The sequence below is a fragment of the Dermacentor andersoni genome, chromosome 9 (genome assembly GCF_023375885.2).
Source record: "Dermacentor andersoni chromosome 9, qqDerAnde1_hic_scaffold, whole genome shotgun sequence".
NCBI lineage: Eukaryota > Metazoa > Arthropoda > Arachnida > Ixodida > Ixodidae > Dermacentor > Dermacentor andersoni.
The window spans coordinates 105721268-105731722 of record NC_092822.1 but is presented as its reverse complement, the minus strand read 5'-3'; positions in this window follow the sequence as shown (position 1 = coordinate 105731722).

The window sequence follows — 10455 nt, the reverse complement described above, 5'->3', positions numbered from 1 at the left end:
TTCTTTCTGATGACTTCTCGTTGTCTATTTACAGTTTCAGTTACCCTGCACTTGGTTGCCGACCCGCTGTGTTTGCTAAATGGCAAAATGTTCGACTGCTTAGCATGAGGTCGCGGGATCGAATCTCGGCTACGGCGGCGGCATTTCGATAAAGCGAAATGCGAAAACACCCGTGTACTTAGAATTAGGTGCACGTTAAAGAAGCCGATGTGGTCCAAATTTCCGGAGTCCCCCACTACTGCATCCCGCATAATGAGAGCGTGGTTTCGGCACGTAAAACCCAATAATTTTTGCGCTTCTTTACCAAGTTTCTTGAACACTTCTTCTATTCTGCGTCCACTCTTTTCAAGTACAGGTATTGTGCACTTTATTTTCAACCATGTTCTTGAGTCTTTCTTCAAAACTAATTTTGTTCTGTACTTCTCCGACTTAAAAAGAGGGCTAACCTATGTCACCTTGCTCTGCCTCAATTGTGGTTTTATCGTGGGCTCCAAAAGCCAGCCGGCCTGCCGACCTTTGGTCAACGTCCACCCCGACAAGATATCCGGTTTTAAGCATAAAATGGAATTTGCGAACGGTAGCACAGGCACCATTACTCCTTTCCAAATTCCACGCACCACCTCATACTTACTGTAGCCCCACAGTGCTCTGTGTTTCATTATTGCAGCATTCGGCTCTCCCTTTATTTTCAGATTCTCCTGGGGCGTGCTTGCGTAAGCCCTTCCTTCGTTTATGTACACACCAACGTACTTGCATTGCTTGACTATGGGTATGACTTGCTGTTGAATTGACACCACGTAATTACTCGTCTCTCAATTCAACATCATAATCCCCGATTTCTCTGTGCTAAAATTGGCGCCTGAAGTTGCCGCTTCACTGCCACGTATATTCGCAAGTCTCTTTAAATGTATTTTGTTGTCCACTAGTAGCACTATGTCGTCGGCTTCAAACCCTAATTCACTTTTTTCCAGTTGTTATTCTGTGCCCTTAACATAAGGCGTGAACAACAATAGAGACAGAGGATATTCTTGCTTCAGTCCTTCGTGAATTCGCACCATTTAATTACCTTTTCGACCTTGTATCTAAGATGCACGATACATCCTACCTTATATCTGAAATACAGAAACCGATACACGTCTTGCCAGGCGTATCAGGTACACATACAAGATACCCAAAAAGTATCTAAGACATCTATCTGTGATACTGCCCAGCACTGGTCCTCGGCGACCCGTACGATATGGGTAACGGTTCTGCACCATGGGCCGTCGTGTGTCTACTAGTGCAAAAGATCACCACGCCGTGATGTATGTTAGCCAAGGCGCCATATTACCGCAAGAAGTGCATGCGTAGTAGGAGCGGTTTGCTACATTGTGGTAAAATGACGAAGGTATGTGACACAAGCTATATTCTCGGTCTCCAGTCTTGCTGTACATTTACGTGTAGGCGTCATCGGCTGACCTACGGAATTTCTTATGGGAGGGCTCATCTGTTGCGTTTTAATCACCCTAAGTTTGTCTTCCAAGGGCTCGCTCATTATAGAAAAGTCGGCACCAGTGTCAACTAAGACCGTCACTTCGTGCCCATGAACGATTACAGGGAAGTCGGCACTCAGAATTTTGTCGGCGTTCTGCTCAGGTAGGTCGTCTACTGCATTTGTGGCAATACTGGGCGCTTTTTAGCAAGTTGATTACTTGCAAACTCCCCCGAGAAATTGCTGCTTTCAGCTTCTGCGTCGTGCACCTCCCTCTCACCCCGTCAACAATACCGCTGCGTTTCTGCGATGACAAACGTGCTCAAGGGTGTGACCGCCACCACATATTAGATGGGATCAGCATAATATGAATAAAATACCGAACGCCGACCAAAATGGGGTTGTCAAAAAAATTTTAGATGGGATTGCTTGCTGTCCAATTAGGCAGCCACCAAAAGGGTCACGGCTTTCATCAAGCTGACTGCGTGTAACTGCAAGTGAATAACCTTCGTAGCCAACTTCACGATGAAGGCAGAAGCGAAAAAATATGCTCTAGTTCTCCACAACTGTAGCAGAATAGTAGGAAGTCGGTGGTGCTCCATATATCCGTCCTGCGAAGCTGTTGGTATCACCAAGAAGGCTCTCGTTGGTGGTTCGGCCATGGCTATTAAAGGCTGGCTATTAAAGACGTGCTGGCTGTGCTGTGGCGTCGGTATTGTAGACAGTGGACGACGCACAGCGTCGGCATAGCTGTATGCGCTTGGCTGGAAGCATGGCTCTGGAAATGGTTTAGGACATGCAAAGGGTTGTCGGAGTTCTTGGAGCATGACTGCAGTGATGGAGCTGACTGTGAATTTCTTCGGCGCCGCTGTTTGTTTTGCAGTCTCCTCGCGCCCAATCTCTGTTATCCATTGACGTAGATGATTTTCGTTGGTGGCCGCCAGTACTAGGGCGCCTGCAGACGCTCTTACAGCATGCCGGTAACATTGCTGGTTACGTTGCTGCAGCGCCGGCTCGATTGTGGGGTATTCGCTAATAAATTCGTCCATGCTTCTCGCTGAGTTGCGCACAGGACTAAGAAAGAGCTTTTCTTTGACGCCACACGTGAAGTGACTCAGCTTCATTGTCTCTGCCATGCTAGGATCTGCGCGGCGAAACAAACGTGCCATGTTTTCGGCAAACATCACGACGCCCTCATTTGCCTTTTGGATACGCGATAGGCGTTCTACGCAAAAGGCGCGATAGGCGAAACTCGGTTCGTATTTCCAAAGGTCTGAAGTAACCGATGACAAAATTCGTCCTGGTTTGGCAATCTTCCCTCGCGGTTCACGAACCGTGTTCTTACGTTCCCTTTTAGCGCGAGGTACACGTTCGACAACAGTGACTGAAGTTTACGCGCTCATATACTGGTCCAGCCGGTATTCAGCATATTCATGCGCGCCGCCCTGAAAGCTCGCGGGGATGCGAAAGCTTTGAACCGTCACCGACTTTGGTCTTGCGAACGCCATTTCTTGAGCAAGGCTGATTTTTGAGAGGGCTGGTCTTTCAGTCTTTCAAGGAGACCAAATTCTGTGCTTAGGCATTGCAGGCGGCGGCTTGCACAGTGTACAAGCGTCTCGACAGAGGAATGTTTCGCTCCGCTAGATGTAGGGCTCCTCAGAGGAGTTCTGATCATCCTGATCATGAGCCTTGATCCTGATCAAAGGGGCCTTTTTCAATTTAGCCTGCACTCACTCTCGAGCAGGCCATCTTTGTCGTCACCATCGTGGCTCGATGCAGAAAAGGGTGCGACAAGATGTACAAATGAATCCATAAAATAGTCCGATCGTGTGACGTTGGGTTCGAGCAGATGGCCTCCAGCACAGAAGCCTCTTGCTGCAACCATTAGGCCATGGAGAGTAAGAGAGATAACCTTTCTACAGAACAGCACGCGAGCTTAGCGAGCGTACTTAGCTCACTCGGGGCGACGCCTCCCTCCCGCTCCCCCACAATGACATGGCTCAAAATCCAATTGAGGTTTGGTATGTGCAACCATGGATATAATTTAAAATAATTAATGCGTCATCACACGCCCAAGTGTGGACCACTCCAGAACATAGTGAAGCCTATAAATGTAGGAGTCCGACACTGCTGTTACTACCCTCACGTGAGGAGTGGTGGGATAGAATGCCACGCGTATACTCCGTTCCTATCTTACCTCCAACTCACTCAGGAAGACTCTGTCTCTTAACGAATTCCACTAAGGGTTTAATCACCACCGAACTTTTATTACTTCGTTTCTGTCAAATTCTTTATATTATTCGATAAGTTTATTGCCTGTTTCTTCATGTATTAGCTATTTTGAACTCTTTTGTTGTAAAGTTTCTACAATACATGAATTTACATTTTTTTCTACCAAAGCTATTTTCGCCTAAATGTATACCTCTTGAGGCAATCTCTGCGTCCGTCGTTTCTTTCCTTGAGAATAATCCACCATAGTTATACTACCTGCTTGTTGGTGACAATTTTTCAGTTTTTTTTTTTTTTGTTAATACGAAGACTACTTTACAAATACAGCCAGTTCTTGCTTGTGATGACTCGGTCGTGATTTACGGCTCCATCAAAATTGTGTAGGAATGAAATTAGAACCAGTTTCCCCTAGTGCAATAGCGGAATAGACTAACCTGTAGGCCGCTTATGACTTTCATTTATAAAAGGCAATGTCTTCCTTTCCCAGTTACCACTCCTTTTCCGTATCGGTATGTTTTTTTTTTTAATTCTGTTTCTAGTCTTTTTACAGCGTCCGACATAGTACAGTTTAAATACAAGTGCCACTGGGCCTACTGCCTACGTACCATTTTTCAATAAGCCTATTGGATGCCAACTTGGGTATGTGCCCCTTGATAAGTGATCACTACGTTAAAGGGACACTAAAGTGAAACAATAAATCAGTTTAGACTAATGAAGCATGGTTTCAAAACCCTGCAGGCAGTCATTTAAAAAAGTAGCTTGATTTTTAGATTAGAAAATGAAGGTCCAAGTATCAGTATTTGAATTTCGCGCCGAAATCTCAGCGCCGGAACGTCAGCGTGACGTCAGGGATTCCAAAGTATGTTTTCGCATTTGGGCCGCATTGGCTGAGTAAAGATTCCCGAAACTTGCCATTTTTATTATTCGCTTCCTTTAGAACACAATGTAGTCAATCTGTACCACTATATATAATTAGTAGGCCCTACAAGATGCCATAAAAATCTCTCACGTCACAGCCACCAGGTGCGGGAAATTAAGTAAGCGTCGGCAATCCGTATTTCGTTCTTGCCCTTTTTATGGCTTACCAAACGTCTTATCGTTGTAAGAGTGGTGCTTTTGGTGTTGTAGAAAGGTAATTTACAGATGCAGAAGAAATCATTTCTCACTTTAGTGTCCCTTTAATAACGATTCTGATGGCGATTGGGGTGAAGATGATAACAATGGCAATGAATATGGTTGTGGTGATCATGACAATAGCTGTTGCGTAGTTATGATGATGCTGAGGGTGACAAATAAGGACAAGAAGTTTGAAGGTGGTTCAACCTGTAGTTGGCGCCGATCAAACGTCGTCAATCCAGCTCGGCGCTCACAATAAATTATACGGTTTGTACGCCCCATTCTCTCCTCAAACTCGCCCAAGATTTTGTCTTTCTTTGACATCAACTAGACGTTTAATCGCCTTTCAAGTTTTTAGTTTATTTATATAAACAAATACCTGCAGCTTCCTCACGCACAATAGTTTTTGTAAAGAAAGAATACAATTACTGAGATAACAGCAAGTACACATCTGAAAAACCTTAGCATCTGTGCAATGTTGACATCTTGACATCTGTGAAATAAGTCTATTCCGTAATTTTTAGCACTGAAAATATCTGCTCACAATAAATAAAAATTCTATCCCAAGGCCTGCGGTATTCATGGTATAAAGTAAGTAATGTAACGTTCATTACAGAAATGACGAATTAAATAAAAATAGAATGACGGACGCAATAAAGGATTGTGCTACAGTGATTTGTTTTGTTTGTTTTTTATTGGAAAGTCTATGGTGTGGTATAAAACGCGCGAAGCATGCATGTTATATTTATGAGTTTGCTCCATAAAGTCCAATGAGGATCTATCGTGAGACTTGTGATGTGCGTACGGCCAAGGGGCACAATAGAACACGCACAAATAGAACTATCGCACAAGTTATTCATACCTTCAAGTACTTCTTTAAAAATTATACTTTCCGTAGAAGGGTTCTAATGTAAGCGTGCTGTAAGAAATCTTGAATAAACTGATTTGATTGATTGAAGGGGGTTACCCAAAGGGGGTGCAAGTCCGGTGTCCACTCTGATGTCCTAGTGCGTCACTACATCGTTGGACAACTGAAGATACGTGGAGCACGAAAAGACACAGAGAATTTACAACTGGACTCAGTAGCCTGAATCCGAGACGTTTACTATGCGACCGTGATAGCACAGTATACGGGGCGGCATCTTGCGACCATGACGCATGCTGCTGAAAAGAACGCGAAAGAACAGCAACATCCGAACAGCAGCCGAACGGGCTTCAACGGCTCAGAAGCCGTTTAACAATGGAATCCTATATAGGGTTAGGATAAGTAGTTACGCTTAGTGTGACTGGTGTGGTAAGTACTGTAATTGACTGTGATCGCCAGGAAGCCCTTCCTATATCCGTTTTGCTAATGCATCATTAAAGGAACCCTCACCAGGCACCATAACAAATTTTGGTTATACGCTGGAAGTTGTTGCGTGTCCTTTAGGGAGCGCTGTGCCACAAAAAGTTTTCTTGTCGGCTCATTAATAGCCGAGATAGAAATATTTCAGTGCTGCTAACCCATGATTTCAGCAGGTGGGCCCAACTGCATAGCAAGACTCCTTCTTCACTCACCCCATCTAGCCTTCGCAAGCGATATTCCTTCCCTGCGTTCTCCCATGCCGTACCTAGAGGATTGCATGACACATACGTCATGAACCCAACCTTTACTTCTTGTTTTCTTCGCGCTTTTTTTTTTTGTCTTCCGGCGCTACGCATTTCCGCTGACGGCGTCGCGCGCGAGCTGTTGTCTCGTTCGCGCAGCGCACGATTTTGCGCGGTGGGCACGAGATCGCCTGACGAGCGGTATAAGTCAGTGCTAGCTACACGAATACTGAGGCAGAACAAGTGGATCGCAGAGCATGATCACGCTCTGGAGCACGGTAAAAAATGGCATAGTTTCGGTACCTACGCACGTGACCGCGAGACCGTGGGAACAAGCTAGGAGAGGCCCTATCCGGTCCGCGCGCTAGGAGAAAAATGTGGAGGAAATGACGTAGTGCGTCACCTTTTTTGCTGTTTTTTTATTTCTTTTGCTGTAGCAGCCACGCCTTTCGGGCCACAATGGCGGCTTTGTTGTGGTGTGCGATCACACGTCTTGCTCCTTAAGTTTTGTACCGTGGCACATCCGCCGTGTGGGCAGGTTTGTGTTGGTCTCCCTGCTTTGTTGCGCTGTATTATCTGGACCGTGCACTCCCGGATGTTGCTGGGGACAGGCGCGACAGGAGGAACTAAAGTTCGTGAAATGAACGCGCGTGCAACGCTTTACGCAATGTACCGCACTACGGCAATGGCTACGCACGAAGGAATATCCGCGGGAAATTTTTCCCCCATTGGCGGAGTCACGCTAACGTGCCATCGCAGGCCGAAACCGATTCATTTCAGAATCTGCACAATGAACGCCTTGCAGGTCAGTGATTGGTGCTTTTGAAAGCACATAGTGCTAATTGCGGCACGTAGAAGGTACGGTATGCAAGAATGGTATGGTATGGTATGATAAAACTTTAATGAAGTCCTGCAGGTCGTGCGTCTTCACGAAGCGGGCCGCTCCCACGTGGGAACCGGAAGGCCGAGCCTCTCGGCCGCATCGTGGGCCTGCTGGACAGCCCAGAGTTGGTCAGCCACAAGAGGGCTGCGGAGAACCGCCTCCCATCAGGCCGAGCTGTTAGCGATGATAGAGCGTGACCGGGCACATCGCCAGAGCTTGTGGTCTAACGTGGCTATTTCTCCACAATCGTGGCAGGTAGCATTGGTGTAAATATCCGGATAGATTTTATGTAAAAGCGACGGATTGGGATAGGTATTCGTTTGTAGTAGACGGAGCGTTAATGCTTGAGCTCTATTGAGGCGCGGATGAGGAACAAAGTAGGTTCTACGGCTGAGATAGTTGTGTTTAGTAATCTCGTTGTAGGTGGAGGGCGTGTCCCTGTTCTCTGGGAAGTCGGCTTTCGATGGGTCGAGGGTAGCGCGATGGGCAAGTTCACGCGCAGCCCCGTGAGCCGACTCGTTGAGGTTGGGAGGAGTACCCTTTATCTGACCCTGGTGTGCGGGCAACCAATAAATGAAGTGGTGCGTGATTGCCTTGGCCCCAAAAGTCTGAGGGCCGGTTTGGAAATGGTGCCTTTTTCAAATGCTCTGACTGCAGATCTTAAATCACTATAGATGACATCCCGTGAGCTATCCAGCAGGGCTAGTGCAATAGCCATTTGTTCAGCTATTTCGGAGTCCTTCGTCCGAACCGACGCAGCATTGGTGATTCCTTGCCGACTATCAACAGCGACGATGGTGAACGCCCGACGTTCCTTACAAGAAACGGCATCCACAAAGCTGACCTGTAGCTGATCACTGTGTATTTGCCTAAGGAGGTTGGCCGCCCTTGCCCTCCTTCTACCGCGATTATGATCGGGGTGCATGTTCCTAGGTATTGGCGCGACCGTAATGTTTTCACGAATCGACGGAGGAACGTCAGAGAACTCCTCCGCTACTCTATGGGGGTGATATACGAGTTCCTGCAAGATGGATCTCCCTGCCTTCGTTGTTGTGAGGCGAGTTAGCTGTGCGCGCTCCTGGGCCTCTGCAATCTCTTCAAGAGTATTATGAACGCCAAGCTGCATTAAGCGCTCTGTACAAGTGTATACGGGTAACCCGAGAACCCGTTTAGTAATCTTCCTAAGCTGTGCATTCAATTTATCTCGCTCTGCCCGTTTCCATCGATGCATGGCTGCCACGTATCTAAAGTGGCACAGAATGAAGGCGTGCATTAGTCGAATGAGGTTATCCTCCTTGAGTCCGTGATGCCGATTTGATACCCTCCGAACTAAACGAACAGCACTTTCAGTTTTAGCAATTAGCTTGCGTATAGTCTTGCCATTTGTACCCCCTGACTCAACGATCATGCCCAAGATTTTGATTGAATTGACTCTGGGTATACGGCAACCGTTTCTTGTATATAGATTAATGTCTCTGTCTTCCAACGATGTCCACCCCTTGGGCCTTGGACCGCGTTTCTTGGGACTATACAGCAAAAATTCCGACTTCAAGGGGGAGCATCTGAGACCGGTGGGTTCGAGATAGGTTTCGATAGTGTCTATGGCCTCCTGTAAGGCGCCCTCAACCTGACCGTCATTGCCTCCTGTGCACCATATAGTTATATCGTCAGCATACATAGTATGTTTGATGCCTTCAATCTCGAGAAGCTTTCTGCTTAGGTCGACCATGGCTATATTGAACAAACAGGGGGAAATGACTGACCCCTGTGGGGTGCCCTTCTCGCCAAGTTCCAGCAGTTGTGATTCGAGATCGGCTACCCGGAGGGTAGCCTTCCTATCCGAGAGGAACGATCTAACGTAGTTATAAAATCTCTCACCCAGATTGAGTCGAGATATCGAGGCTAGGATATGCGAATGTAGAACGCTGTCGAACGCCTTCTCAAGATCAAGTCCCAAAACGGCCCGAGTGTCGCTAGAGTCGTTGTCTATGATTTGATGCTTAATCATTTTCATGGTATCCTGTGTGGATAGGCCTGATCTGAATCCTATCATACTATGGGGGTAAATGTCATTATTCTTCAGAAACCGGGAGAGTCGATTCAGGACCGCGTGCTCCGCTACCTTACCCACACAGGATGTAAGCGAGATGGGCCTCAAGTTCTCAACACTAGGTGTTTTGCCAGGTTTGGGGATGAGTACTGCGAGAGCAGTCTTCCAAGGTAATGGCACGGTTCCATTCCTCCAAATTTCATTAATATCCTCTGTGAGGTATGCGACTGATTTTTCATCCAGATTTCGCAACGTCTTGTTGGAGATGCCATCAGGTCCTGCTGCGGATCTACCATTGAGTCCATGTAGAACGCTACGAATCTCCTCAATGCAAACTCTGCATCCAGGTAGGAATTGGCCTGGCCCTGGTAATCGAGACGTACAGGAGACCGCCCTGAGCCGACTGGAAGATATTTGTTAGCAAGCGTGCGGATTAATTCGTCCTCAGAGGTCATTCGTGCGGCCTCATGTATGCTTCTACCAATTACTTGCCTCTGATTAGACTTAGTATTGGTCTCGTTAAGCAGATGCTTAAGCAAGTTCCAAGCTTTACCATTGCGCATTTGGCCGTCTATCGAATTGCAAACCTCGTCCCACTGCTGTTTAGAGAGGGTTACACAATGCTCCTCATTGTGTTTGTTAATCTCAGATATATTTTTGCGTAGCCTACGATTAAGCCGTTGACACTTCCATCTGTTGAGAATGGACTGTTTGGCCCCTAACAGATGGGCTAACCTGCTATCCATTTTCTCAACGGGAAGGTTGGTGTAGACCTTAGAGGTTGCACGCCGAACGTCCTCTTGGACCTGAACCATCCATTGCTCGATGGTAGGTCGGGAATCTGGGGGAGGCCTGTCCTCCCGAAGCTTGCGGAATTTATCCCAGTCCGTGTACGAGAATTCGCGCTGTTTTTTACCCACGATAGGAAGCTGGGTCTCACAAATATAGTGGTCACTAGCAAGGTTCTCCACCAAGTTATTCCATCTGGCTTCAGTCACGTTCTTGACGAAGATGAGATCAGGTGTAAAGTCTCTACACGTGGATGTCCCGATTCGTGTTGGAAAGTTAGGGTCAGTGATCGGAGTCAGGTCCAGATCCATGGCATTCTGCCAGAGATGC